The 27446-nt window shown below is 44.5% G+C and overlaps 1 long non-coding RNA gene across 3 annotated transcripts in view; it reads left to right on the forward strand.

The window, feature by feature from the left end:
• The window catches only part of LOC110262057, a 248873-nt gene that overhangs the window by 6589 nt on the left and 214838 nt on the right, over window positions 1-27446 (forward strand). For all 3 annotated transcript variants that reach the window (XR_002346562.1, XR_002346564.1, XR_002346563.1), the window contains exon 2: window positions 26888-27444. This is a non-coding gene — a long non-coding RNA (uncharacterized LOC110262057). The remainder of the gene's footprint in view (window positions 1-26887; window positions 27445-27446) is intronic.

Raw genomic sequence — 27446 nt, forward strand, 5'->3', positions numbered from 1 at the left:
CTCTCCCTGATTATCAGGAAGTCAGCCCACTGTGTTAACAGCACCTCTGGCCTCAATAATCTTGTCTTCACCTTTCTTTGAATCTGGAAAATTCTTCTTTCTGACCCACATGCACAGACTACATCAGATAGGATGTTATTATTTGTCTTTCCAAAGTAAATTCTGGGGTCACAACTATATATTTCTGTTGCAATTTATAAGAATTGATGAAGGTGGAGATGGTAGTTGGGCAGAGCATTAGACAATGTTAATGTGAGAAGGGGAATTGCTTTTTCTCCTGAAAGAATTGTCACTTGTTCTGGGGTCAGGATTGGGAGGTGAGGATGGTACGATGAGATCGGATGTTGGAGAGGGAGAGGGTCAGTTCTGGGACATTATGTGGCAGAGACTGGAAATCTCATTCCTTGCTAGGCTAGGAGTGCCCAAGAGTAGGGGTGCTCTAGGAGTCATTGTGTAAGCTACCTAGAGGATCTGCAGAGTTAAAGAGGGCAGCTGAATTGGTGGGAATGTAAACTGATCAACAGTATGGAGATTCCTCAAAAAAAAAAAAAAACCTAAAAATCGAACTACCATATGATCCAGCAGTCTCACTCCTGGGCATCTATCTGGGGAAAACCATAATTTGAAAAGATACATGCACCCCCATATTCATTGCAGCACTATTTACAGTAACCAAGATATGGAAGCAACCTAAATAGCCATCAGCAGATGAATGGAAAAGAATATGTAGGACATATATACAGTGGAATATTACTCAGCCATAAAAAAGAATGAAATAATGCCATTTGCAGAAATGTAAATGCACCTAGAGATTATCACACTAGGTGAAGTTAGTCAGACAGTGAAAGACAAATATCATATGATATCACGTCTATGTGGAATCTAAAAAAAAGGGATGCATATGAACTTATTTGCAGAATAGAGACTGACTCACAGACTTTGAAAAACTTAAGGTTACTAAAAGGGACAGATGGGGTAGGGGGAGAGATGGACTGAGGGTTTGGGACTGACATAATGCACACTGAGGTATATGGAATAATTGGCCAACAGGGACCTGCTGTATACCGCAGAGAACTCTACCCAAGATTCTGTGGTACTCTGTGTGGAAAAAGAATCTGAAATGTGTGTACACGTATAACTGAATCACTCTGTCGCACAGCAGAAATTACCACAACCTTGTAAATCAACTATATTTCAATAAAACTTAAAAAAATTGAAAAAGAAATAAAAGAGGGCAGCTGTGCTCCAGCACGTTGTAAGATGGGTCTGGGACCGAAGATGGGAATAATGACAATAGAGATCTAGGATTGGGTTACATAAGCCCCTAGGGAATTGGGGCAGGAACTCCAGGGGAGGAGAAGAATTGTGATTTGAGAAGGAGGGTGTGCATGGAAGCAGGGGGAGAGAGGCTTTCTGGTGACGCGGACAAATTAATTCATGCTTAATGTGGAGGAGTCGTGGGTGGGTTGTCAGGAAGGTTAGCAGTGGCTCTCATACTGTAGTGTGCGTTAGACTCTTGGAGGGCTTGTTAAAACACAGTGCCAGCAAGTTCCCTGGTGGCTCAGTGGGTTGAAGATCCAGCGGTGTCACTGCTGTGGTGTAGTTTTGATTCCTGGCCTGGGAGCTTCTGCATGCAGTGGGTGTGGGTGCAGCCAAAAAAAAAAAAAAAGGGAAAAACAGAAAACAACACAGAATCTCAGTTTTTGTAGGTCTAGCGCAGGTCTTAAGACTGATGGATCACCATTTGAAAAATATAAGAGGAGACTAACTATGCCCCACAGGCCTAATCTGTTTTTTTATAAATAAAGTTTTATTGGAACATAGCCAAACCCAGTGGATTTGCTTTGTTTCAATTGTCCATGGCTGCTTTTTACTTCAAGGCCCGAGATGAGACAGAGACTGCTTGGCCTGCAGAACAGAGAAGACTTACCCTCTGGCCCTTCGGAGAAAAAGTTTGCCAACCCCTGGCCTGAAAAGAGGCAGCAAAGATGTGGTTGTGAGACTTCAGAGTTGGGAAGCCTGGTCTCGAGAATGTCTGTCTTTCACTAGATAACAAGTTGCTTCTCTGAACAGTGGAGATAATGCCTCATTCACAGCGTTGTTCCAATGATGTCGGCTCACCTAAATGACCATGTGACATACATCATTTTGTCACATGACAGTGTGTCATATGCTCCCCAGATGAAATGAAGTATTAGGAATGGGTAGAGTTTGGACGGAGAGAGGGGAAGCTTGCATGCTGAGGAAGAAGGAGGAGGAAGGAAAGGGGTCCAGTTGGCCTCTATTACCGTCTCTAGTAACGTAGTGAATGAGAAGGGAATCAAAGCAGGACACCAGCTCTCTGGACTGGATCCTGAGTGCAGACACGTTCACTGAACGCTCACTTAGTATCATAGATTTGTATCATATCTAGTAGAAATGTTCCGTGGTATAGCCCATCCATTAATTAAACTAACTGCCCATTACCACACATACAGATTTGCAACTTTGTAAAGAAATTGCTTTTGGCTTTGGAGGAGCATGTGTTGGGCTTCCAGTCGCCTTTAAGGAGATTGAACTCAAGGCCTCCAGCCAAGACAAGAATTACCAGACCCTTATCACCACCCCCCTACCTCATTGTAATGCCCCCTCTCCCACCGTGAGCAAACTGGCTTTCTTCTTCCTGCCCCCTACCAGGAAAGGTGTGTGGCCCACTCCTCATCCCACCTCTATAGGGGCTTATACACCCCAACCAACCAGCAAGTGTATTATAAGACCCCTCTTTCCCCAGGTCAGCAGGTGTATCATGAGCGACCTGTCCTCTCCCTGGGTTATTAAAAGAGATGTGACCATGCCCTGGGAGTCAGCTCTCCCTGATTGTCAGGAAGGAATCCTGATGTGCTTGCAGCATCTCTTATCTCAGTAAACTCTACTTTCTCTTCACCTCTCCATGCTGGAAATTCTTCTGACCCCAGTGTACAGACCATGACAGTGTGCGAGTATGCTGAGACAGAACTCTAAAAGATGAATTTTCTTATCAATAACTCTGGTGACCATTTGTACTTCCCTTAAATGATTGTTGGCTCTTTTGTCATATTTTTATTCCATGCTTTCTAGTTTCAATATTTTGTTTTGTTTTCAGAAGAGGATATTCCATTTATGCAGGTAACACTTTTTTTTTTTTCTATTTGTTTGCTTTTCAGATTTAAACTTCTGGTGGTGATAACAATGAGATTTACATAAGTTAGATTTATTATGACATTAAACAGGCGGTGTCTAATGTTACCGATTTGCTGGCCATTTAGACAGTTGGGGTGGGAATATATCAGAAGGCTTGAAATAAAAGATATTCCTTTATGTGCTTAGAAAGGTGGAAGGGAATTTTGCATTTAGAAGATTTTTCAGGAAGATTGAACAGAAGATTATTTTAAAAATAGCCTTGGATGTGCAGCAGAAAGTGGCACAACATTGTGAATCAACTGTACTTCTAATTTAAAAAGAGGGAGTGGGATAGCCTTGGAGTTCCCTGGTGGCCTAGTGGTTAAGGATCCAGCATTGTCACTGCTGCGGCTTGGGTTCAGTTCCTGACGTGGGAACTTCTGCATGCCACAAGCACAGCAGATAATAATAGTAATAACAACAACCAGTGTGTGTGTGTGTGTGTATGTGTATTTTGTGTTTCTTGAATATTCTAGACATAGTGGTACCCTGAAAACTGAAAACTACAGCTCCAAGAATGAAATTAGGAAAAGTAGAAATGAAAGCAGGATCTGTAGAAATGACGCGCTATTGTCTGAAGCACCCGAATCCAATCCAGCTCTTACGGGTAGAAATTTTTTTTTTGTTTGTTTGTTTTTTGTCTTTTCTAGGGCTGCTCCCACGGCATATGGAGGTTCCCAGGCTAGGAGTCTAATCAGACCTGAAGCTGCCGGCCTACACCACAGCCACAGCAACACCAGATCCGAGCTGCATCTGCGACCTATACCACAGCTCACGGCAATGCCAGATCCTTAACCGCTCACTGAGCGAAGCCAGGGATCAAATCTGCAACCTCATGGTTCCTAGTTGGATTCGTTAACCACTGAGCCACAACAGGAACTCCTGGGTAGAAATTCTGAGGGATGAGGAAATAGTGGTTGTAAACCAAGAAATCTTATACCTAAGTAATGCAAGCATCCTGCCTCTGAATAGAGACGCTTTCAAATGAGAGATGACTGGCATAGCACCTATGAAAGGGAGGGATCCATGGCCCCTAGAACGGGTATTGTCTCTACACAAAGCACATGTTCGCTACTAGGTGTCAGCCATTAAGATCATCTAACTCATTCCTCTTCTCTCTGATCCTTAGACAACCTTTGGGTCAATATTTGGCTTCACATTTGGTTTTGCCTCTAGGAAGAAAAAGTGCTATTCAGCAAATATAGGAAGCTTTCCACTTGGTAGTTATATCTCTCCCCAGGAATGAATTTTACACTTAAGGCTCTAAGAGCTTGGTTAGTGGTGAAACCACGTGGGACTCAGATCCATTCTTTGTGTACAGATCCATCCTTTCTGATCTTGCCGGATTGAAGGCTGGGCCCTACACTGTGGTGAACAAATTGAACTACTGCTGTGGGACTATTCTGGATGGCCAGGGGTCTATCTCAGGTAACACCAAATTTTATTGGCCATGTTTTAAATTTAAATTCCACAAGTGCCTTTTAGAGAATGAAGAAAAATACAGAAGTTTATTGACAACAGCTAATCGTCTAGAGATAAGCCCCAGATACAAGCTGCACCAATTAGAACTATCCTGGGGGTTTTTGAAGGTAATTGGTGTCCCTCTCTGGTGGCCACAGGGTAAGGAGATGTCTGGAGTCGTCCACCACTGATAGTGCTGGAGTCTGATAGTTACCCGAGTGGTTGTAGAAGTCCCACTAGGGGATCATAGATAGAGAGGGAAACCCAGGGAACTTTGGGAGATCACTGTAAGTTAACGATCACTAGGAAAGCCATCAGAACGTCGTGGAACAAAGTAGGCTTTCTTAACTATAAAACCATAAGTGGAAGCATGAGATCTGCTGAAGGTCATTAAGTGAAAGATAAATTGAGGCCTGCGTTCAAGTTCGGCAGGCCTGTGATCTTTGGGACCAAGGACAGGAATTTAAGGGTAAGGTGTCATTTTGAGCGGGAGACCTTCATTATAAGGAAACTTGAGATGATGCAACATATTTTAGGATCTGTTACCACCCTTCTGCTAATTGGATTAAGAGCCACGATGATCCTAGTTTGACCCCACAAGGTCAAATAAATACTCTCTTAACCGATATGAAAGAGGAACTAGTGATATAAGCCTGATGTCTACTCCAAGAACTAAAAAGAAGGCGGTCTTCCCCCCTCCCACTTTATTTGGATTATAAAAGTGTAGCCCACTTAATCCTTGGGGCAGAGCCTCCTTGACTGCTGGCTTGTATCCTTCACAAAAGTCCTATCTTAATAAATCTTTTTTTTTTTTTTTTTTTTTCTTCCCTCTTTCTAGAGCCACACCTGTAGCACATGGAAGTTCCCAGGCTAGGGATTGAATCAGAGCTGCAGCTGCCAGCCTATGCCACAGCCGTAGCCACACTGGATCTAAGCTGCATCTGCAACCTACACCTCAACATGCGACAACACCAGATCCTTAATCCACTGAGTGAGGCCAGGGATGGAACCCTTATCCTCATGGATACTAGATGGGTTCCTTAACACTGGGAACTCCGGTAAATCTATGTCTTGCCTATCACTTTGTCTCTTGCTGAATTCCTTCTGTTCTGAGACTCAATAATATGTCCAGACACCAGGTGAATGATTCTAATTAAAAAAAATGTAGGTTGAAGTACCAGTCTGGGTTTAGGTTGGGTTTGAGTCAGAGGTGTTGCACTTTCACTGCCAGGTCCTCTGCCACATGGATAGAGCCAGACTGTGGAAGAAAAAAAAAGAAAGAAAAAACTGACAATCTGTAGAGAGAAGCACAGATAAGAGATGGAGGGCAAAGACCTGCCAGTTCTCCAGATGTTCCTGAGGCCCAGTTATACATGTTCTCACCCATCATTTGATTACGTGAAACAAATACTGGAAACATTCAAACCAGTGAGTCCTGTTGTTTAAAATAGAACATGCCTTGTTATGGGTCGTCGTGATGGATGGGACGACGCAGATGGGAAAGGACTGTGAGAAATCGTAGGTATACAAGAGCCTCACTAATTTGCCTCCTTAGTAAACAACTTGAGCCTTGGCTTGACACCTTCTACTAATCCATGTTGATTACAGGGAGTTCCTGTCATGGCTCAGTGGTTAATGAACCTCACTAGCATCCATGAGGACATGGGTTCGATCCCTGGCCCTGCTCAGCGGGTTAAGGATCCGGCATTGCTGTGAGCTATGGTGTAGGTCATAGATGCGGCTTGGATCTCAAGATGCTGTGGCTCTGGTCTAGGCCAGCAGCTACAGCTCTGATTTGACCCTTAGCCAGGGAACCTCCATATGCCATGGGTGCAGCCCTAAAAGGTAAAACCCCCCCCCCCAAAAAAAAAAAAACAACAACAAAAAATACAAATCTGATCGTCTGCAAGCCAAATGACTTGATTTTTTTCATATTAGTGTCTCTGTTACTCTAGAGAGGCCATGGATTGGATGGGGACAACTCTTTAAAAGTGTTGCCGAACACAAATTCATGTGCCCAATACACAGTGAGGCCAGAAAAAACACTAACATCAGAATTTGGAGTTTATTGCAAGGGCCAAGCAAGGAGAACATGTGGCTTGTGCTCAAAAAGCCTGTTGGTGGTTTTCAGAGAGATTTTTGTTTGTTTTGTTGTTTTTCTTTTTAGGGCCACACCGGTGACATACAGAGTTTACCAGGCTGGGGGTCAAATTGGAGCTACAGCTGCTGGCCTACATCACAGCTTATGGCAACACTGGATCCGAACCCAGTGAGTGAGGCCAGGGATCGAACCTGCCCCAGCACTCTTTGGCTATGAGACGCTTAAGAGACCACAATTAACAGGTGAGATTCAGGTCACCATTAAAAACATAATAAAAGGCTGAGTAGGAATTCCTTTTGTGGCTCAGTGGTTAACGAGTCTGACTAGGAACCATGAGGTTGCAGGTTTGATCCCTGGCCTTGCTCAGTGGGTTAAGGATCTGGCATTGCCGTGAGCTGTGGTGTAGGTCACAGATGCAGCTTGGATCTGGTGTTGCTGTGGCTCTGGCATAGGCCAGTGGCTACAGCTCCAATTAGACCCCTAGCCTGGGAACCTCCATATGCCGCAGGAACGGCCCTAGAAAAGGCAAAAAGACAAAAAAAAAAAAAAAAAAAGAAGGCTGAGTAATAGCTAAGATACTTGTTTGAATTTCTCATATTTTAGATTCTTAGAAATAGACACCACAATATGTGGTAAATATATTGAACAAGTTACAACAGGGGTAAACTGTCAACAAGGAACAAAGAGGGAAGAAGTGCACTTCCATTTACATACCCATGTTTTCTGTTACTAGACAACTATGTGCAGGAAATGTTCTAGGCATGGAAGAGAAAGCAGTTGAGCTAGACAGACAAGCCCTGACCCTCCCACTGCCTCCATTCTTGTGGAATTAGCTGGTCAACAAGCAAAGGCATGAATAAAACACCCAGCAGAGGATTTCCCGACCAGTATCCATGAGGATGCGGGTTTGATCCCTGGCCTCACTCAGTGGATTGGGGATCTGGTGTTGCCGTGAGCTGTGGTGTAGCTTGCAGATGCAGCTCAGATTCCGTGTTGCTGTGGCTGTGTGTAGGCTGGCAGCTGTAGCTCCCATTTGATCCCTAGCCTGGGAACTTTCATATGCCGTGGGTGCCGTCCTTAAGAGCAAAAGAAAAAAACCCAGTGGAGATAAGTACTGCCTTAAGGTGAAGGAGAGTGATGGAATGGAGTTTGCCTGGATAGCCGCTCCCAGGTTGGGAAAGGTCATTCCAGATCTGAATGTGGTGAAGCCAGCCATCATGAAATTAATAGCTGGTGCAGGGAAAACAGCCAGTTCTAAGGTCCAGGGGCAGAGACCAACCTGATGTGTTTGAGGAAGAGAAATGAGGTCATCGCATAGGAAAAGAACCTGAAAAAGAATGGATGCGTGTCGGGAGTTCCCATGATGACTCAGTGGTAATGAAACTGATTAGTACTAGGATTCCTGAGGATGCAGGTTCGATCCCTGGCCTCCCTCAGTGGGTTAAGGATCCGGCACTGAGGTGGGCTGTGGTGTAGATCAAAGAAGTGGCTTGGATCCCAAGTTCCCATGGGCTGTGGGATAGGCAGGCAGCTGCAACTCCCATTCAACCCCTAGCCTGGGAACTTCCATATGCCCCAGATATGTCTCTAAAAAGCAAAAAAAAAATTTTTTTAATTAAAAAAAAAGATGTGTGTTTGTGTATAACTGAATCACTTTGCTGTATACCTGCAATTATCACAACATTGTAAATCAACTATACTTGTTAAAAAATGGAAATAAAAAGTTCATTGCAACTGGAAGATATTGGGATAGAGTGGAAGCAGATAGAATCAGATCACATGGGGCTTTGACAACAAGGAGAGAAAATGTGTTTTGTCTTCAGGGCAATGAAAAGCCCCTGGAGAATTTTAAACTGGTGAGTGACATGATTTCATAATGGATGTAACGTGTTCGCCACTGGTCCTGGCAGAGGAGGAACACTCAGGGTGTGAGCTGCTGTTGCCATTTCATTTAGTCCTCACACCAGCCCTATGTGATGGTTACTGTGAAAGGAAATTATTCCAAACCTGATCCGGGGCAGAATATTGTGGGCTGATGCGATTTTCAGCCTCTCTGGGAAGGATCTAGCTTTCCTAATAAAGCTCCAGAGTGTTTTTCTGATGGACTTTAATGCAATTTAGATTCCTTCGGGGACGTTAGATTGACTCCACTCTGCTCTTGTTGTTTAGCTGTGCCCAGTAACCTTAACCAGATATTTAAGGGTACAACACTCTCTAAGCCGCATGCTTCCCTAATAATCGCCAAACCAGACATTCCTCTCTTAAAACTTTGTTGAGTGGTGTTTGTGTCACTTGTGCTTTTTTCCCCAAAGAACATTCTAGTTTTTTTTTTTTTTTTTTTTGGAAGTCTTTTCCCTTGCCAACAAGTTTGAAATGAACCTTGGGTAAATGTTTATACGCAATTCATGCTAGAAACTGCTTTGACTGTATTGTTAATATCACCATTTTACAGACAAGGAGACTGAGCCTTAAAATGTTCTGTAACTTGGTCGATGCCACTGATTTCCAGCCAAAGATCATTCATTTAAGCGTACTCCCCCAGGAAGACCAAACTCAGCTTAAGCCAGTGTTCTAAGAAGCAAAGCAATTATGAACCTGAAGGATGGCCCCATCATTATCTGTTTTATTGTAAACAGCCATCTGCCACCTGTGCTGCAGATTATGGCAACATCAGATCCTTAATCCACTGAGTGAGGCCAGGGATCAAACCTACATCCTCACAGAGACAACGTCAGGTCCTTAACTTGCCGAGCCAAGAACTCCTAAGCCCAGAGACTTAAATCATTGGCGACTGACCCAAGCCAAACACACAACCAGATGTGTGAGTCTGCCAAGCTGATGTAAACAGTAGCTTTGAGAGAAAAATCCTGAATGAAATCATTGAAGGATGCTAAAACTCTGGATGATTTTGGACTGGAGCATGGGGCAAGTCCCTACCTCTAACTAACAAGCATCGCTTTCTCAGAATGAACTTGATTCTATGGGTGTCCTAGAACTGTTTTAAATAAGCTCCTGTTGGAGCTCCTGTCATGGCTCAGCGGAAAAGAATCTGGCTGGTATCCCTGGCCTTGCTCAGTGGGTTAAGGATCCCTTATTGCCACGAGCTGTGGTGTAGGTCGCCAGCGTGGCTCGGATCTGGTGTTGCTGTGACTGTGCTGTAGGCCAGCAGCTATAATTCCAGTTTGACCCCTAGCCTGGGAAATTCCATATGCCGCAGGTGCAGCCATAAACACACACACACAGACACACATAGACACACACAGACAGACAGACAGACACACACACGCTATTACATTTTCAGGAAATTTGTGAAGTAGCTGATGCCAAGCTGGTAGCGTGAAACTGGCCACAGTGGGAGCACTGACACCACAGAAATCTGGCAAGTGCCACAAGTCAGGGCTTTCTTATCCCATAGAGTCCGTTTGTAAATACTCAGCAGGACATCACTGCAAGTGCCCTTCTGGCTCATGTTTTTTCCTGCATGGTTATAGAACAAGAGGATGTGGGGAAACAGTGGGACGGCTTCCAGGACAGGTATTTGGCTGGCATTTGGTTTCCTGCCTGCATTTTCCCCTGTCGTAACTGCCAAGAATTCTGTAGTCAAACAGGCACCACATTCCTGGTAGAAATGAAGTTCGCTATCATTCACCCTCACATTGACTCTCAGACCCATCAGATCCATCACTACTTGTTCTGTGACTTGGGCTGGTCAGTTATCCACACCTCTAGATCTGTGGACCGCCATCATTACAAATAGGATAATACTACAAACTTATAGTTTGCAAGTATCTATGGGATGGGGAGGGTACCCATGAAAGGCTTGCTGAGAACTTGGTGCAATAAGCGATAGCTCTAATTTTTTTTATCTTTTATTTATATATATATATTTTTTCTACTGCACAGCATGGTGACCAGTTACACTTACATGTATATGATGGCTCTAATTAAAACGATGTTATTATTTGCTAGGTTTTCACAGACACTCAGAGGACTCCTGCCCTTGAGGCACTTGCCAAATGCTAGGGTCTAGAGGCCTCCCACCTCTGGTCCAAAGCTCTGAACCAGACTGGCTTGCACCATTTTCCCCACAAGGTGGCGTATTCTCTCTGTGCTGGATGAGACTGGGTGCCCTGGCACAGGTGTGTTTCCCTTGAAATCCAGACCCCACCAGTCACGCAATTTATCCCTTTCATTCAGTGCCTGCCTTCCAGTGATACCGCAGGTGCTTAGAGCTTGACAAGCTTTTTGGTTAGAAAGAAGTGTGAGAAAGAAACCTCTCTTGAAATATGTTGATTTAGCCTGGATGGATGGCTTTTCATCGAAAGAGGGTTTTGTGTCTTGGTGCAAAATCTTCCTTTAATTCAGTGCAAGGATTCTTTTTGGCTGGTAGGAAGCTGAAGTCTTGGCGGGGGCGTGGGGGGGAGGTCCCCTCTGCTCTCTTTTGTCTGTTTTGGTTACTCTTTCCTCATTCTTCAGAGTCTCAAGACAACATGATGGAGTGAAATCAGTATAGGGTCAGAAGTCAGGCAGACCTGGATTTGACATTGGATTCTGCTGCTTATTGGCTAAATGACCTTGGGCTACTTATTTGCATTTCTAACCCTCAGATTCCTAATCAGTAAAGTGTGTGTGAGTGTGTGTGTGTGTGTGTGTGTGTGTGTGTGTGTATGTGTGATATCTGTCTCTCATCTATCTATCTATCTATCTATATCTGTCTATCTATCTCTGTCTGTCTATCTATCTATCTATCTACCTATATCTAACTCTATCACCTGTTGATCGTCTATCTACCTATCTATCATTTTGGGTTAGTTCTTTGCTTCACAACCTCCTACACATAAGATTCACCCATGGAACTTTTCTTTTTTGTTGTTTTTTTGTCTTTTAGGGCCGCATCATATGGAGGCAGCACATGGAGGTTCCCAGGCTAGGGATCCAATCGGAGCTGTAGCTGCCAGCCTACACCACAGCCACAGCAATGTGGGATCTGAGCCATGTCTGCAACCTAAACCCCAGCTCACGGCAACGCCGGATCCTTAACCCATTGAGTGAGGCCAGGGATTATGGATACTAGTCGGGTTTGTTAACCACTGAACCATGATGGGAACTCCTAACTTTTCAAAAATAGTTGATGCCTTGGCTCTTCTCTCAAAAGACTGATTCATTTGGGCTGGGTTTTAGCCCAGCATTAGTCTGTTTTAGAACTTCCTGGGTAATTCTATGTGTGGCGAGGGTTAAGGACAGCTGAGATCCTATTATTAAGCATCTCTAAGCCTCAGTTGGCTCACATGCTCAGAACCTAGAAGTGCCTGGACCTCAGCAGCTCATACAGATTTGCTCACAGCCACTTGGGGACTTCAGTCCTTCACCTGTTGGGATCAGCAGGCAGTGCCATCTCCCCCCACATCCACCCCTTGTCTTCAGAGGCCTTTCCTGGGAAGCCTAAAAACCCCCGATGTTGCTCTGCAGGTGAGAAGAACAATACCTGGGATTCTTGTCTCCTGCTGAAACGGGGCAGTCCCTGTGGTCAGAGAAGTGTCTGTCCTTGCCATGGATCCACAAAGAACACAGGATGGTCCTTCTCCTGGGTTACACGTGGTCAAGGTCTCTTTTCTCCACTTGGCCTGGGTTGCCAGGGACAGGGCCCATCAGAAGTTAGCTTTTTCATCTCACACCAAGGCAACCACGTTTCCTAGGGGGACAGCCCATCACCCAGAGAGCAGCATAATGAGTTAAAAGCACTCACCGTCTGGAACAAACTGCTTCAACAGCCTTTGCCTGGGTTACCCAGTCCACATTCCTCCCTCTTGATGAATTTCCTCTTGGAGATCCTTTTTTTTCTCCCCACCACCTGGCCTCAAGTATTTCCACCCTTGTCAGATGTATTCTAATAAATACAATAAGAAGATAAATAAAAAACTCACTTCTCCCAGAAGGCTCCTTGGCTCACCACGTAGTTTCACATATGTAAACAGGATTCATTATCAGTTTACTTATCAGCCTCTTCTAAACCCAGGCCAAAAAAGGCCCTTTCCCCAAATCAGTGAGTAGGAATGCACTTACTTTGCACATGTGTAATTCAAAGGGACTGCTGAAATGATATTTCCAAGATAAAGGAACAACTTGCCCCCAAAATAAGTTCAAATTTTCACCTTGAGCACAGAAACCATGTAAGACAGACAAGATGGTAGCGTTCTGGGGTTCCCATCCTGGTGCAGCAGAAACGGATCTGACTCGGAACCATGAGGTTGCAGGTTCAATCCCTGGCCTCGCTCAGAGGGTTAAGGATCTGGCGTTGCTGTGAACTATGGTGTAGGTCACAGATGCAGCTTGGATCTCATGTTGCTGTGGCTGTGGTGTCGGCCAGCAGCTGTAGCTCTGATTTGACCCCTAGCCTGGGAACCTCCATATATGGCCCTAAAAAGACAAAAAAAAAAAAAAAAAAAAAAAAAAAGTAGTGTTCTTAGTGTCAACTAATTCTAGGGTTCAGTCTCCTCTGGACTGCCCATTAGGAGTAGATGGGGTTGACATGTAAGGCAGCTTCACAGGGTGACTTGGAAAAATTTGATAAGATGCAGAAGGAGCAATTTGTAGTGTCTTACTATTATCCCTGTTGCTAATTGTTGTGCTCATCAGCATCTAATCAGAGTTGCTCCTTCATTTATTTTTTGGCTGCCCTCCCAGGATATGGAATTTCCCAGGCCAGGGATCAAGCTGCAGCTGCCATTTAAGCCACAGTTGTGGCAGTGCTGAATCCTTAAACAGGGCATTGAACTCGCCTCGGCAGCAACCAGAACAACCACAGAGACAGTGCTGGGTCCTTAACCTGAAGTGCTGCAGTGGGAACTCCAGAGTTGCCCCTTTAGACAGTGCATACCCCAGGACCAGGTTATCTCCCTTCCTCTTCCTGCCCCCTTCGTCAATGTGTAAAGGTCTGGAACCCTGGTGATGCCACTCATGATCCCAGGTTCTCACCCCATCACCAGTAAGATTGTTGCACTCATTAGAGTGATGACGTCTTTCCATTGATATCGGAGCTGTGGGACCAAGTATTTGCTGTCTCTCCCTCCTGGCTCAGTTTATGAGGATAACGCAAGAGAGTGACTTTTGGTCAGATGGCCTTTGAGTTGGTTCTTGAGCTTTGGCTCTTCTCTGAATAGACCCCGATGTCTTCCAGGGGTTAGAATACTGGGGAAGGTCTCGCTCAAACCATGTTCTCCAACAAAGTAAACCCAAAGCCCTAGATTGGAGCTATTGAGTCCTTCCCTGGCCTTTTAGGAAAGTACTGAATCTTGACTCTCATGTGGTTGCTTGGGTCTGGTCTCTATTTTTTAAGACTCTGGAAGAGAGGAAGCTTGTAATTAGCACCCCTAAACCTACAACAGTTCTCCTGCTTGAAAGGCTAAACGCTGCCACCCTGGGGTTTTAGAGACCGCTGATGTTTTAAGAAATGTGTGCACATCTCTCAAAGGAAGGTCAGTTTGGGGGCCCTGCAGTTGCTAACCACGGATGACATAGGTTTAATTACGCAAGGGGCTGGCTTGTCTCTTACGGGCGACCATGAGACATATTTTGGAGGTGATGCTGACTGGGCCCAGTGGTTGACTGGACGAAGCAGGGAGGGAGAGGGAGGTTTGCAGGTGGTCAAGTTTCCTCTAGATCAATTATTGGCCCACCAGAGCCAGCAGGTCAAATCTAGCCTGCTGGCAATTTATGTTTCACCTTATAATTTTGTAAAAAGTAGGACTCATTTGCCATATGTTTTGTAAAGAAAGTTGTTTTTTTGTTTTGTCTTGTTTTGTTTTGTCTTTTTAGGGCTGTACTTGCGGCATACGGAAGTTCCCAGGCTAGGGATCTAGTTGTAGATAATAGCTTCTGGCGTACTACTCCGCAGCCATAGCAACACCAGATCTGAGCCACCTCTGCAACCTATACCACAGCTCACAGCAATGCTGAATCCTTAACCCACTGAGGGAGATTAGGGATTGAACCCAGAACCTCATGGATATTAGTTGGGTTCGTTACCACTGAGCCACAGTGGGAACTCCTGTAAAGAAAGTTTTATTGGAATGTTACCACACTTATGTGTTTACAGATTGCTTATGGCTGCTTTCGTGATACAACAGCAAAACTGAGTAATTGTAGTGAACAACATATGACATGCAAAGTCAAAAATTTGTGCCATCTGGCTCTTTACAGAAAAAGTTTGATGATCTCTGTGCTAGGGTCAAAGACACTTCCCCAACTCCCTCTGATTTCCTCCTTGCTGCAACCCAAGGGCTGTTAAGAACCTCATTGAATCAGAGAACCCCAGGACTGGAAGGGGGTGTGAGTGGGCCTCCAGTGGAATTTTTCGTTTGGGACCAGCTTCTCCCAAGTATGCTTTCTCAAGACATCCCCTGGAGGTGAAGGCATAGCACTGCTTGAAGAGCCAACTCCCCTGCTTTGGGAAGTTCTGGCTTTTGGAAAAATGGTTCTTTATATTGAGCTAAAATTGGATGGAAAGAAAAATTGTTCGACTTTTGTTTATGACGCCATCCCCAACCTCTGGAGGAGGAAGACTCCAGCATCAGCAAGGCAGACTCTCCTGCCTGGAGTGAAGATCTGTGGAAGCTGGGGTGCTCTGCAAGGGAAGAGATGCTGGATGTCTCTAGAGAGAAAAAGCCAGAGAAAGGATGCTGGAGGGGCATGACTAGACAGGGGTGGGGTAGAAGAGGAGCTGCAGGTGAGAAAGGAGACAGAAGTGTGGAAGCTGTCTCAATTTATCCTTCAGTTGGTGTTTCTGGACTAGGATTCGAGTTTGTGGTATGATTCTAGATGCTTCAACCAGTTGAAATGTCCTTCAAGGGAGAACAAGGCGGCCCAGTGGACCAGGTGTATTGGGTTCTGTCCATTTCCCATGCGTCAGTCTTAAATTCACTTTTTTTCCCTTGTAGGGCTGCACCCATGGCATATGGAAGTTCCCGGGCTAGAGATCAAATCAGAGCTACAGCTGCTGGCCTACCACACAGCCACAGAAACTCGGGATCTGAGCTACGTGTACAACCTACACCACAGCTCACAACTCTGGATCCCTGACCCACTGAGCCAGGCCAGCGATCAAACGCACATCCTCATGGATACTAGTTGGGTTCTTTTCCACTGCACCACAAAGGGAACTCCTCCATGCATCAGTCTTATATTCTCAGTCCAAAGAGCTTTCAGACCAAGCAGCACCAGAACCATAATGGTCCAAATCCCTGCACTGCCCTCCTTCCTGGCCACAGATTTCCTCTCCCTCACCTCAAAGTTTGTGTCAAGCCAGAAGGTGTGCAAGGAGAAAGAGGTGGAGGGAGGAAGTGTGATTTCACTTTGGGCCAGATTGGAGGTTTTTCAGGGCACAGAATAGTGCACAGATCTCCAGAGGTCCATCAGAGGTCCTGTGTTCAAGATCCGTTTCTGCAGTAATTTTTCATGCAATCTGTTGTCATCAATTCTTTTCTTTGTGCCTTAGTTGCTTCCTCTTTGCAACAAAAGGCTGTGGCTGGAGTAGTGCTCAAATCCTGCTGCTAAGCTCTGGGTGTTTCACAAGGGGACTTGGGGCAGGGTGAGTGGCAAGGAGTGTGCCAAGGGCAGGGTTTCTTGGTATGTAACATATTTTCTTTATTCATTTCTTTATCCATTCATCCATCGAGGGACACTTAGGTTGTTTCTATGTCTTGGCTATGCTAAATAATGCTGCAGTAGACGTGGAGGTGCATATACCTTTATGAGTTAGTATTTTTTTGTTTCCTTTGGATAAGTACTCAGTTCCATTTTTTATTTTTTCAGGAACCTCCATACTGTTTTCTGTAGTGGCTGTACCAATTTACATTCCCACCAACAATGCATGAGATATCCTTTTTCCTACTTCCTCTCCAACACTTGTTATTTCTTCCCTTTTTTCTCCCAGTTTTATTGAGATATAATTGACATAAGCACTGTAGAAGTTTAAGGTGCACAGTGATTTGACTTACATGTCATGAAATGATTGCCACAATAGGTTTAGTGAACATTACCTCATTTAGATACAACATTAAATAGAAAAAAAATTTTTTCCTTCTGATGATAACTCTTAGGGTTTATTCTCTTAAAAATCTTCATTTATAACATATGGCAGTGATAATTATCTTTATCTTGTTGTGCACTATATCCCTGTTACTTATTTATCTTAAACTGGAAATTCGTTCTTTTTCACTAACTTCATCTAATTTCCGCTTCTCCTGACCCCTGCTTCTGGTCACCACAAACCTTATCTTTTTTGCTATGAGTTTGTTGGTTTGTTTTTGAAGTATACTTGACCTACTGTGTTAGTTCCTGGTATGCAACAAAGATATTCGATGTTTCTATACATTTCAAGATGATCATCATGATAGACCTAGTCGTCATTTGTTACCATTCAAAGACATGGTATAATTATTGGCTATATTCCCCACCCTGTACTTTTCATACTGGTGACTTGTGTATTTTGTAACTGAGGATTTATACTTCTTAATCAGTCTTACTTACATCTCTTCTCACTCTGCCCCCTTATCCTCTGACAGTCACCTGTTTCTTCTCTGTATCTATGAGGTTGTTTTTGTCTTATCATGTTTGTTCATTTTTGTTTTAGGTTCCACATGTAAAAACAGTATTTGCCTTTGTCTGACTTATTGTACTTAGCCTAATACCCTTTGGCTCCATCCATGGTGATGCAAATGGCAAGATTTCATTCTTTTGTTTGTTTTTTATAGCCGCATCTTCTGCATTTTCAGCATATGGAGGTTTTCAGGCTAGGGGTTGACTTGGAGCTACAGCTGGTGGCTTATGCCACAGCCACAGCAATAGCTGCAGCAACACAGGATCTGAGCTGCATCTGTGACCTACACCACAGCTCATAGGAATGCTGGATCCTTAACCCACTGAGTGAGGCCAGGGACCAAACCCACTACCTCGTGTTTCCTAGTCAGATTTGTTTCTGCTGTGCCATGATAGGAACTCCTATTCATTCATCTATTGATGGGCATTTAGGTTGTGTCCATATCATGTCTGTTGTAAATAATGCAGTGAACATAAGGGTGCATGTATCTTTTCGAATCAGTGTTTTCATTTTCTTTGGAGAACTACTGAGAGGTGGAATTGCTGGACTGTATGATAGCTGTATTTTTAATTTTTTGAGGAATCTCCACCCTGTTTTCCACAGTGGCTGCACCGTTTACATTGCTGCCAACAGTGCACAAAGGTTCCCTTGCTCCACGTCCTTGCCAGCACTTGTTATTTGTTCTCTTTTGGATAATAGACATCCTGACAGGTGTGAGGTAATATCTCATTGTGGTTTTGGATGAACGTTTAAAGTTTTCATAGTTACCATGTTTATTTTAATATTTATAAGGAAAATATAACCAGCACATTGAGTGTAAGATTTTTCTTTATTTGGCTGTGCCTGCAGCATTGTAAAACTTCCCAGGGATCAAACCCATGTCATAGCAGTGACCTGAGCCGCTGCAGTGACAATGCCGGATCCTTAACCTGATGCACCATAGCGGGAACTCCAAGTATAAGATTTTATTGATCTATAACATAGGATGAGGCTAAATGTAGTCAAATAAGTGGGTTTATTGAAAGGAATGGCATAAGTAAATAATACTACAGATCATACAGGAATATGGCAAACACGATTGACATTTGGGAAGACAGGTACAATGGCCTCTGCAGGCCCTTTTGGAAGTGACATTCTAGTATTTTCCCCCTCCCAGTCTTTTCTCCTGTTCCCTCTGCCTCCCCGGGAGACAGACATTATCATGTGTATTTTCAGATTCCAAACAGTGGTCCTAACATGCCTGGGGTCTGTGCTCACTGGGGCCTCCTGTTGGTCCTGTACTGCAAAGAGTTCTGTTTTGTCGGGAGTCAGCTCTGGTTCCCTCCTCTGGTCTCTGATGAGGTAGGTGAAACTGGCTGGAAAGCAGACCAAATGGAGGGAGAAACAGGCAAGGCTGTGTAGAGGGTGCCTAGCTATACTCCACAGGGTTAGCCAAGGCGGTCTCTGCTCCGTTAGCAGAATACCTAATGGGCCTGTGCTTGAAAAAGAGAAGCCACAGAAATAGCAACCAATAAATTGTCTTGCAGACTGTTGATTCTGCCTTGATCCTTTTAAGCCATCAGACCTCACTTATTTTTATTTACTTCTTGGCATGAAATCATTTTCTCTATTCTCTTTTTAACTCACTCCTAATAGTGTAATGCATGTCTCTTTCCTTGTTCTGGATTCAGGATGATTCGTCCACAATTGTCTATTTTCTTTCTTTCTTTCGTTTTTTTTTTTTTTTTGTCTTTTTATGGAGGTTACCAGGCTAGGGGTCCAGTTGGAGCTGTAGCCGCCAGTGTGCACCATAGCCACAGCAATGATTGATCTGAGCTGCGTCTTCGACCTACACCACGGCTCATGGCAGCACTGTATCCTTAACCCACTGAGCAAGGTTAGAGATTGAACCTTCATCCTCATGGATACTAGTCAGGTTCGTTAACCACTGAACCATGATGGAAATGCCTCTATTTTCTTTTTGCAAACAAATTAATTAATTAATTTTATTTTTAGGGGCTCATCTGCAGAATATGGAAGTTCCCAGACTACAGCTCAAACTGGATCTGTGGCTGCCGGCCTACACCACAGCCACAGCAATGCTAGATCTGAGCCCTATCTGTGACCTACGCCAAAGCTTGTGACAATGCCAGATCCTTAACCCACTGAGCAAGGACAGGCATTGAACCCACATCCTCATGGGTATTAGTTTGGTTCTTAACTCACTGAACCACAGCAGGAGCCCCCACAATTATCTCTTTTCTAATGTTAGACATGCACTGTGTGTCCACAGTTGGATGGAGCTGACGTGCCTGGAGGACACACCTAGGACATTAGACAGACAGACCCGGATCTGAACCTATTTTAGCTGCCTGTGATCTGTGGACTGGTCATTCTTACTTAACTAGTTCTTACTTTCTTTGATTACTCAACAAGAATTATGCTTCATAGGATTTTTCTGACAGTTGAAGAGATACATTTAAAAAAAAAAAAAAAAGAGGCGTTCCAGTTGAGGCTCAGCAGGTTAAGAACCCTACTAGTATTCATGAGGATGTGTGTTCGATCCCTGGCCTCACTCAGTGGGTTAAAGATCCAGCATTGCGGTAAGCTGTTGCATAGATGGCAGATACCCTTGGAACTGGTGTTGCTGTGGCTGTGGCGTAGGCTGGCTGCTGCAGCTCCAACTGAACCCCTAGCTCGGAAACTTCCATATGCCACAGATGCGGCCATACAAAGAAAAAAAAAACATAAAATAAAAAGAAAGAAAAGAGAGTGAGAGAGAAAACACCTGGCTTGAGTGTGTTGAGTTTTAGATGCTAAAAATATATCAGTTCTTTTTCCATTTTTCCATACTTGACAAGTCTCTGCAATAGATGGCACTGACAAGGCAAAGATGAATGTGACATAGGTCAGGGTGGCAAGCAGGTTTTCTGTCGTGTGCCAGCTCTCACGGAGTGTGCCGCTTCAGGGAGAACTAAGTGGCGATGGATTTTAAGGGTCACTAGGAAGAGGGTCATAATTGATTAGCGGTGTCCTTGGGCTCAGGAGAGGGCACTGGGAACCCCAAGTTCCTTTGTTTGCCATCACTGACACAAGCCCTGCTTTGGGGAAGCCAGAGCTAATGAGGTGTGAAATTCCTAGAGAAGTGTAAGGACCGTGGTAGCACTTCTACATATGTTATGTCTGGAATCCTCTCAGCCAACCAGAGAGGCATGAATTATTATTCTCATTTTATACATGAGGAAATGGAGGCTCAGACAGTCTTAAGTCATTTTCTCAAGGTCTTACACAATAAAAAGGGGTGGAAATGAGATCACCCAAATCTGTCTGACCTCAGAGGTCTTTTATTTGCAGTTACTAACATTTTAAACTAGGGTGTTCAAATAGATTTTTTTTTTTTTTAAAGATGAGATAACATTTGAGTGTTTTAAGATTTGTCAAAATGCACTAATCTTTTTCCTTTTTCTGTCTACATTTTATGGACACACCAGAGGCATATGGAAGTTCCCAGACCAGGGACTGAATCCGAGCCGAAGCTGTGACCTACGCCATAGCTATGGTAATGCCAGATCATTTAACCCACTGCACTGGGCCGGGGAATTGAACCCACACCTCTGCAGAGACCTGTGCTGCTGTAGTCAGATTCTTAATCCACTGTGCCACGGCAGGAACTCAAAGTATACTAATCTTAAATGTCCAGCTCGATGAACTTCTGATTACACGTGGGTAATTTAAATACACCTGTACAACCATCAGTCAGAACTTTTTCATCTTTCTGGAAGGTTCCCTTGCATGCCTGCCTAGTCAATAATCTCTCCACCAAGAAATAAGTACTGTTCTGATATTTATCAACATTGATTAATTTTGACTGTTTTCTAACTCCATATAAGTGGAATTGGATAGTAATTTCACTTTTGTGTCTTGTTTCTTTTTTCAAAAAAAAGGTACGCAAGATTCATCTATGTTGTGGTAGTTATAGTTTATCTTTTTTTTTTTTTTAAAATTGCTGTGTACTACTCCACTGTATGAATATGTCACAGTTTGTTTTTTCTGTTCTCCTCTTGGGCAACATTTGGGTTGTTTTCAGTTTTTGGTTGTTATGAATAAAACTGCTGTAAACTTTCTTGTAATGCCATGGGGTGGGCATATGCCCTTGATTCTCCTGAGTTTGTACCTAGTAGTGGAATTATTGGGCCGTAGGTTTAGGTGAATATTTAACTTGGGTAGATATGAGACTTTGCCTTCTCCAGTGAGAGCTTTGCCATGTCAGGGGCTCCGGTCTTTTTGATCTCTGCTGCCTCCCAGAACCCACAGCAATTTTTGGCTCAGAGACAGTGCTAGTGAGTTATTTTTGAGTAGATGAAAATATGTGCATGTTGTGTATCTTGGTTCCTAGCTTTGTACTGGGGGCTGCCGTGTTTCAGTAATCAGGGAGATCAGAACCTCTCGCCCTGGGCCCAGAGTGCCCCCTTCAAAACAAGTATTTTATAAATGCCTCTTCAAATATCTCAAAGTGAAGCTCACAGGTAGTAAACCAACCAGTCTACACATATATTTTCTTTTCTTTTTTTCTTTTTAGGGCCACACCTGCTGTGTATGGAGGTTCCCAGGCTAGGGGTCAAACTGGAGCACTAGCTGCTGGCCTACACCACAGCCACAACAATGCCAGACCCCGAGCGGCATCTGCAACCTATGCTGCATTGCAGCTTGTGACAACGCCGTATCCTTAATCCATGGAGTGAGGCCAGGGATGGAACCCAAATCCTAATGGATACCAGTCAGGTTCTTAACCTGCTGAGCCACAGTGGGAGCTCCCTATCTTGTCTTTTTTTTTTTTTTTTTTTTTGTCCTTTTAGCGCCACATCTGCAGTATATGGAGGTTCCCAAGCTAGGGTCAAATTGGAGTTTCAGCTGCCAGCCTACGTCACAGGCACAGCAATGCAGGATCTGAGCCGCATTTGCAACCTACACCAAAGCCTCCCAGCAGGGCTGGATCCTTAAGCCACTGAGTAAGGCCAGGGATCGAACCTGCATCCTCATGGATGCTAGTCAGATTTATTTCTGCTTCACCACAATGGGAACTCCCCTATATTGTCTTTTTAATCAATATGGTGTCCTAACTTTTCTGTGGAGAAAAAATAAAAAGAGAGTAATTTACAGTAAGGTGATGAGTGTTATTTCAATATACAAATGGCCAGAGACTTCTACATGGAAGACATAATGAAATACACAGATACTTGCAACAGATATTATACATATGATCAGTACAAATGCAGAGGGAGAGAGGTGCCAAGTTCTGCTAACTCAAATCATGAGTTGTATTGTTGTCAGTGAGACAATTTTCCAAATGGCGATCAATGCTTGGTAAAATTCTTAATGACAGAAAGTATACATACACACAAAGCCCCCAAAATATAAAAAAAGTACAATCTTTTCCCAGTTGACTCTGAAATTCATTGTCTATCAAAATGGTATTAGAGGAGTTCCCGTCGTGGCGCAGTGGTTAACGAATCCGACTAGGAACCATGAGGTTGCGGGTTCGATCCCTGCCCTTGCTCAGTGGGTTAACGATCCGGCGTTGCCGTGAGCTGTGGTGTAGGTCGCAGACGCGGCTCGGATCCCGCGTTGCTGTGGCTCTGGCGTAGGCCAGTGGCTGCAGCTCCGATTCAACCCCTAGCCTGGGAACCTCCATATGCCGCGGGAGCGGCCCAAGAAATAGCAACAACAGCAACAACAACAACAACAGACAAAAAGACAAAAAGACAAAAGACAAAAAAAAAAAAATGGTATTAGAATACCTTTTTTGGGGAGTTCCTGTTGTGGCTCAGGGGGTTAAGTACCCAACTAGTATCTATGAGGATGAGGATTCAATCCCTGGCCTTGCTCAGTGGGTTAAGACATAAGACCTTCTCTTGATGTGGCTTTTTGTCAAAAGCAGACCCTGAGATAATGATTTGGGTGCAAATCCCCAAAGGTGTTTGGAAGGTGTTTCCGTTATCAATTTACTGCCTCTCCGCTGGCTGCACCCTTCAGTAGATGGGCTGTGATAAGTTATTCCTCCTTTAACATGATGCTAAGCTTCCTCAGTAAAGAATGCTGAAGGGATATTGCAGGAGGAGGGTCAGTGCCAGATGGAACTCAGTTGCCAGTGTGGGAACAGTCAATGGAACCTGCCCACGGGCCAAAACGTGGTCCTTCTGCAACTTTGCAGCCTCAGTGTGGAGATAACCTTCACGCGGCCCCCTCAGCATGGAAACCAGAGCCAGCAGCACAAATCACATGCTCTGAAGGACTCCTATCCCCATGGGCTCCCAGATGCCACATCCCCACAATCAGGTGCTGGCTGACTGCTCCCCCACGTGCACCTAGGAGGGTGGCCTCTTGCTTCCATCCCCTGGAGACCAGCTCCAGCCTAACTACAGAAGCACAATTCTCTATGATCCCGTGGACTGAGCCATACCTTCTCCAAAGATGTCTGGATCCCAAGGGTGTGCTTCTGTGGGTGCCCAGCCTAAGCCCTAGGGATGCCTTATCGAATCTTCTTATATCCTGGAGTTACTCTTTATCATAGTTAATAGTTCTTTGTATTACACTTCCCTGTTTTTAAGTTGCTGTGTGTTCTGTCTCCTGATAAGACCCAGAGGGTCATAGGAAGTGATCTCAGGAAGAAAGTGAGAGTAGGGAAGGGAGAAAAGCCATTAAGAACTGTGTGGAGTTCCCGTTGTGGCTCAGAGGGTGAAGAACCCAACTAATGTCCACAAAGATGTGAGTTTGATCCCTGGCCTCACTCAGTGGGTCGAGGCTCTGGCTTTGCTTAAGCTGTGGTGTAGTTTGCAGATACAGCTCAGATCCGGCATTGCTGTGGCTGTGGCGTAGGTTTCAGCTATAGCTCTGATTCAACCCCTAGCCTGGAAACTTCCATATGCAGCACATGTAGCCCTAAAAAGAAAAAAAAAAAAAAAAAAAAAAAAAGAAATGTGTTAATAAGTGGGTCATTACTATCAGTGCCCAGGACTTAATTGCACTGGTGTCTCTTTGAGGGAGCCACACACGTCAGTTTTGTCCCAGCAAGAGGCAAGAGGGCTGGATATTTTTCTATCAAGTCCTGTCCTTCATTGATTGAGGGTTGCTTTGAGGACTTTAACTCCCTGGCACTTTCATCCCTCCTGGCATGCCCAGACTCTCCAAGACATACTTAAGTCGGCAGAAAAAGCCCTCAGGTAGAGAGGAACAGAGATAGTAAGATATCTACATGGGAACTTCCTATGACACTGCCAGTGACCTCTCGGGTGGGCCAAGTGGATGTTGGTTGGCATGATGTGTGGTGGGAAGTTGGGTGTCAGAAGAAAATGGGTCAGCTGGAGGCCAATGAATGGCTCTGTGAACTAGAGCTTGGCATTTGCCATCTCTTCTACATGGATTAAAATCATGTACCACTGCGGCTGCCAACCCATGGTACCCGCTGAGCAGAGCTCAGTGTGGAGACCAGGAATGAGGCACTCTGTGCTCTGGGAACAGATAGTTAGATGTTTCTAGGAGACTTTATGAGCCCAATTCCTGCATCTTCTCATATCTAGAAAAACACTAAAATCCTTCAATGACGACTAGTATCTGTGACTAGCAGTCACCTTCATGATACCGGCAGCAAACTTTAAAATGTGTGTTTGGCTGCATGCCCATCCCCCTTCACCTTCGTGACTTATATCTTGGTATTCCCCCTTTCCTCTTTGGGGCAGTATTTCCTGGGCTGTGGTTAGTGGGTAAATCTGGTTTTCTGTAAATCTTTTGTTCCTACTACCTTCCTTTGTTGCAAGAACTCATATATCTTAGCTCCTCCCTCCCCTCCTTGGAGTGGTTTCTCAGGGCTACCTGAGATGCTGTTTCCGGGCTTAAGTCCCAATTTCGCCCCCAATAAAACTTAACTCTCAGCTTTCAGGTTGTGCATTTTTTAAAAAAGCTCAGACTGGTTCAGGATGAATTTTCTGGAAATGCCCAGGTACAGAAGATCAAATGTTTTCCTGACGGGTATAACTTCATCGTAGGGTCCATAGATGTGATTGACTGTGGATCACTGGGTTTTTCTTTGACCTTGACCATCTCACTGGCTTGCCGTATGCACTGGAAGACACGATCTTCTAACTGTTTCAAATACAAGAAGCCAAACCTGGCTTCCATCAAGAGCTGGCAGCCCTGCCATTTTCAGAAAGTGCTGGTGGCTGTGGCACCCAACCAGCAAAAAGGCGATGGCGTTTGTCTTTTCCACTTTGCCCTTTACAAGGACGTTTCAGCTGAAGCAAAAAGGCTTTTTCCTTTGTCCTGGGTGTTTTAATAGAAATCTTGGTGACGTTAAGCCCTTTTAATTCTGAGCACCAGCTTCTAAAGTTCAGGGACGAAAAAGCTCTCTTCAGCCACAGAGCAAACACAGTGGGTACCAAGGCGAGACTCTCATCATCAGGCACAGTGGAATGAAAGTACAGCCGGGAGCCAGGTCGATGACAGAGCGCCATGGACAGTGTTTTTCTGTGGGGAGTGTGGGCTGAAGGAGGTTATATAATCGCATTTGCTTGTATTTATGTGACAATCTCATAAAAGTAACTAGGGACGGTTTAGGAGGGCCGACACAACAGTGAGTTTTTTTCTGTTTGTAACATTTGCATCATTTTGATTTAAAAATCACACCAACCTGGAGTTCCTACTGTGGCTCAACAGATTAAAAACCTGATATAGCATCCACGAGGATTCCATCCCTGGCCTTGCTCAGTAGGGTAAGGGTCCAGCATTGCTGCAAGCTGTGGCATAGGTCACGGATGCAGCTGGGATCTGCTGTAGCTGTGGGTGGCTGTGGCATAGGCTCCAGCTGCAGCTCTGAGTCGACCCCTGGCCTGGCAACTTCCATATACTGCAGGTGCGGCCCTTAAAAAAAAAAAAAATTTTTTTTAAATCACATCAACATATTTCCAATTCAGATCAAGAAAAAGAACCGAAGCCCAGAAAAGAACATAATCATTGGAGAACAAGCCTCTGTCCTATGCCCATGTTTACAATCTTAGAAGGTAGCTTCAGATGGGGAAATGCATTCCGCAAAATGCAAATATCTGCACTTCGTGATTCCTTTGCAAACACTGAGGGCGTGAGTGTTTTTATTTGATCGTGGAAATTTTTTACATCAGGGCTGTTATCTACCACACAGGCAGCAGGGGGAAGCGTTTCTCTGTTTTTCTTTGTGACTTCCCCATCGCCCCAACCTCTTTGGCAAAGCCAGCCAAGATTTCTCTAATTCCCATCTATGATCGAATGCACCGCATTTTCTAGATTAGTGTTGTTACGCCCTCATCCCCCCAAAATCTTTTGGGGACGTGAAGCTTCTAACAGGCTGCTTAATGATTATTCAAAAGGGGCTGATTATTGGGTTTGCTGGTGTGAAGGTTTTCTTCCTTCTTCTCTCTCTCCCCCTGTTGTCATTCCACTCAGCTCCCTGACATCAAGTCACAGAAAAAGACCCTGAAATTATGAAAATTCACAGCCCCCTCTCTCTCTCTTTTACTTTGCAGATGGGATTCAGAATTGGGAAGGCAAAGTAATCATACCGATAAAAAGAGGGAGGATTTTGGACCTCCGTGAAGATACTGAAGTGGGGGGGGGGCAGGGAGAGAGGGTGTTTATCTGCTTGCCTGGCTGGCACCGTAGCTGTCATCGTTTCCTTACATCTTCACCACGACAAGACTGTGTCATTCGAGCCATCTTGAGAAGGAGAAGATGAAAGCTGGGAGGCCGTGAACATCTCGCCCAGATTTATGTTGCTGCAAAAAGAATTGAAATTGGGAGGCAGATTGCATCCAAAGCTGGAATATTTCCATGTGCTCTTCCCTACACCATCCTAAAGACGTGGAAGGCAGGGCCTCCCCTCCCTTCCGTGCACCTTCTTGCCCCCACCCCTGTGGTCTCTGTATCTGCACTAAGATGAATGTGCTCTGGCCTCTCCCACCTCACACAGAGCAAGGAGAAAAGGCAACAGCCTCAAATCTGCCCAATATTCCACGGAAGCTGGTCTTTCTTCTACATGGACAGTGATTCCCTTTGAAAAGGCAGCAACATTGAACTGCCCCAGGT

The sequence above is a fragment of the Sus scrofa genome, chromosome 8 (assembly GCF_000003025.6).
Source record: "Sus scrofa isolate TJ Tabasco breed Duroc chromosome 8, Sscrofa11.1, whole genome shotgun sequence".
Lineage (NCBI taxonomy): Eukaryota > Metazoa > Chordata > Mammalia > Artiodactyla > Suidae > Sus > Sus scrofa.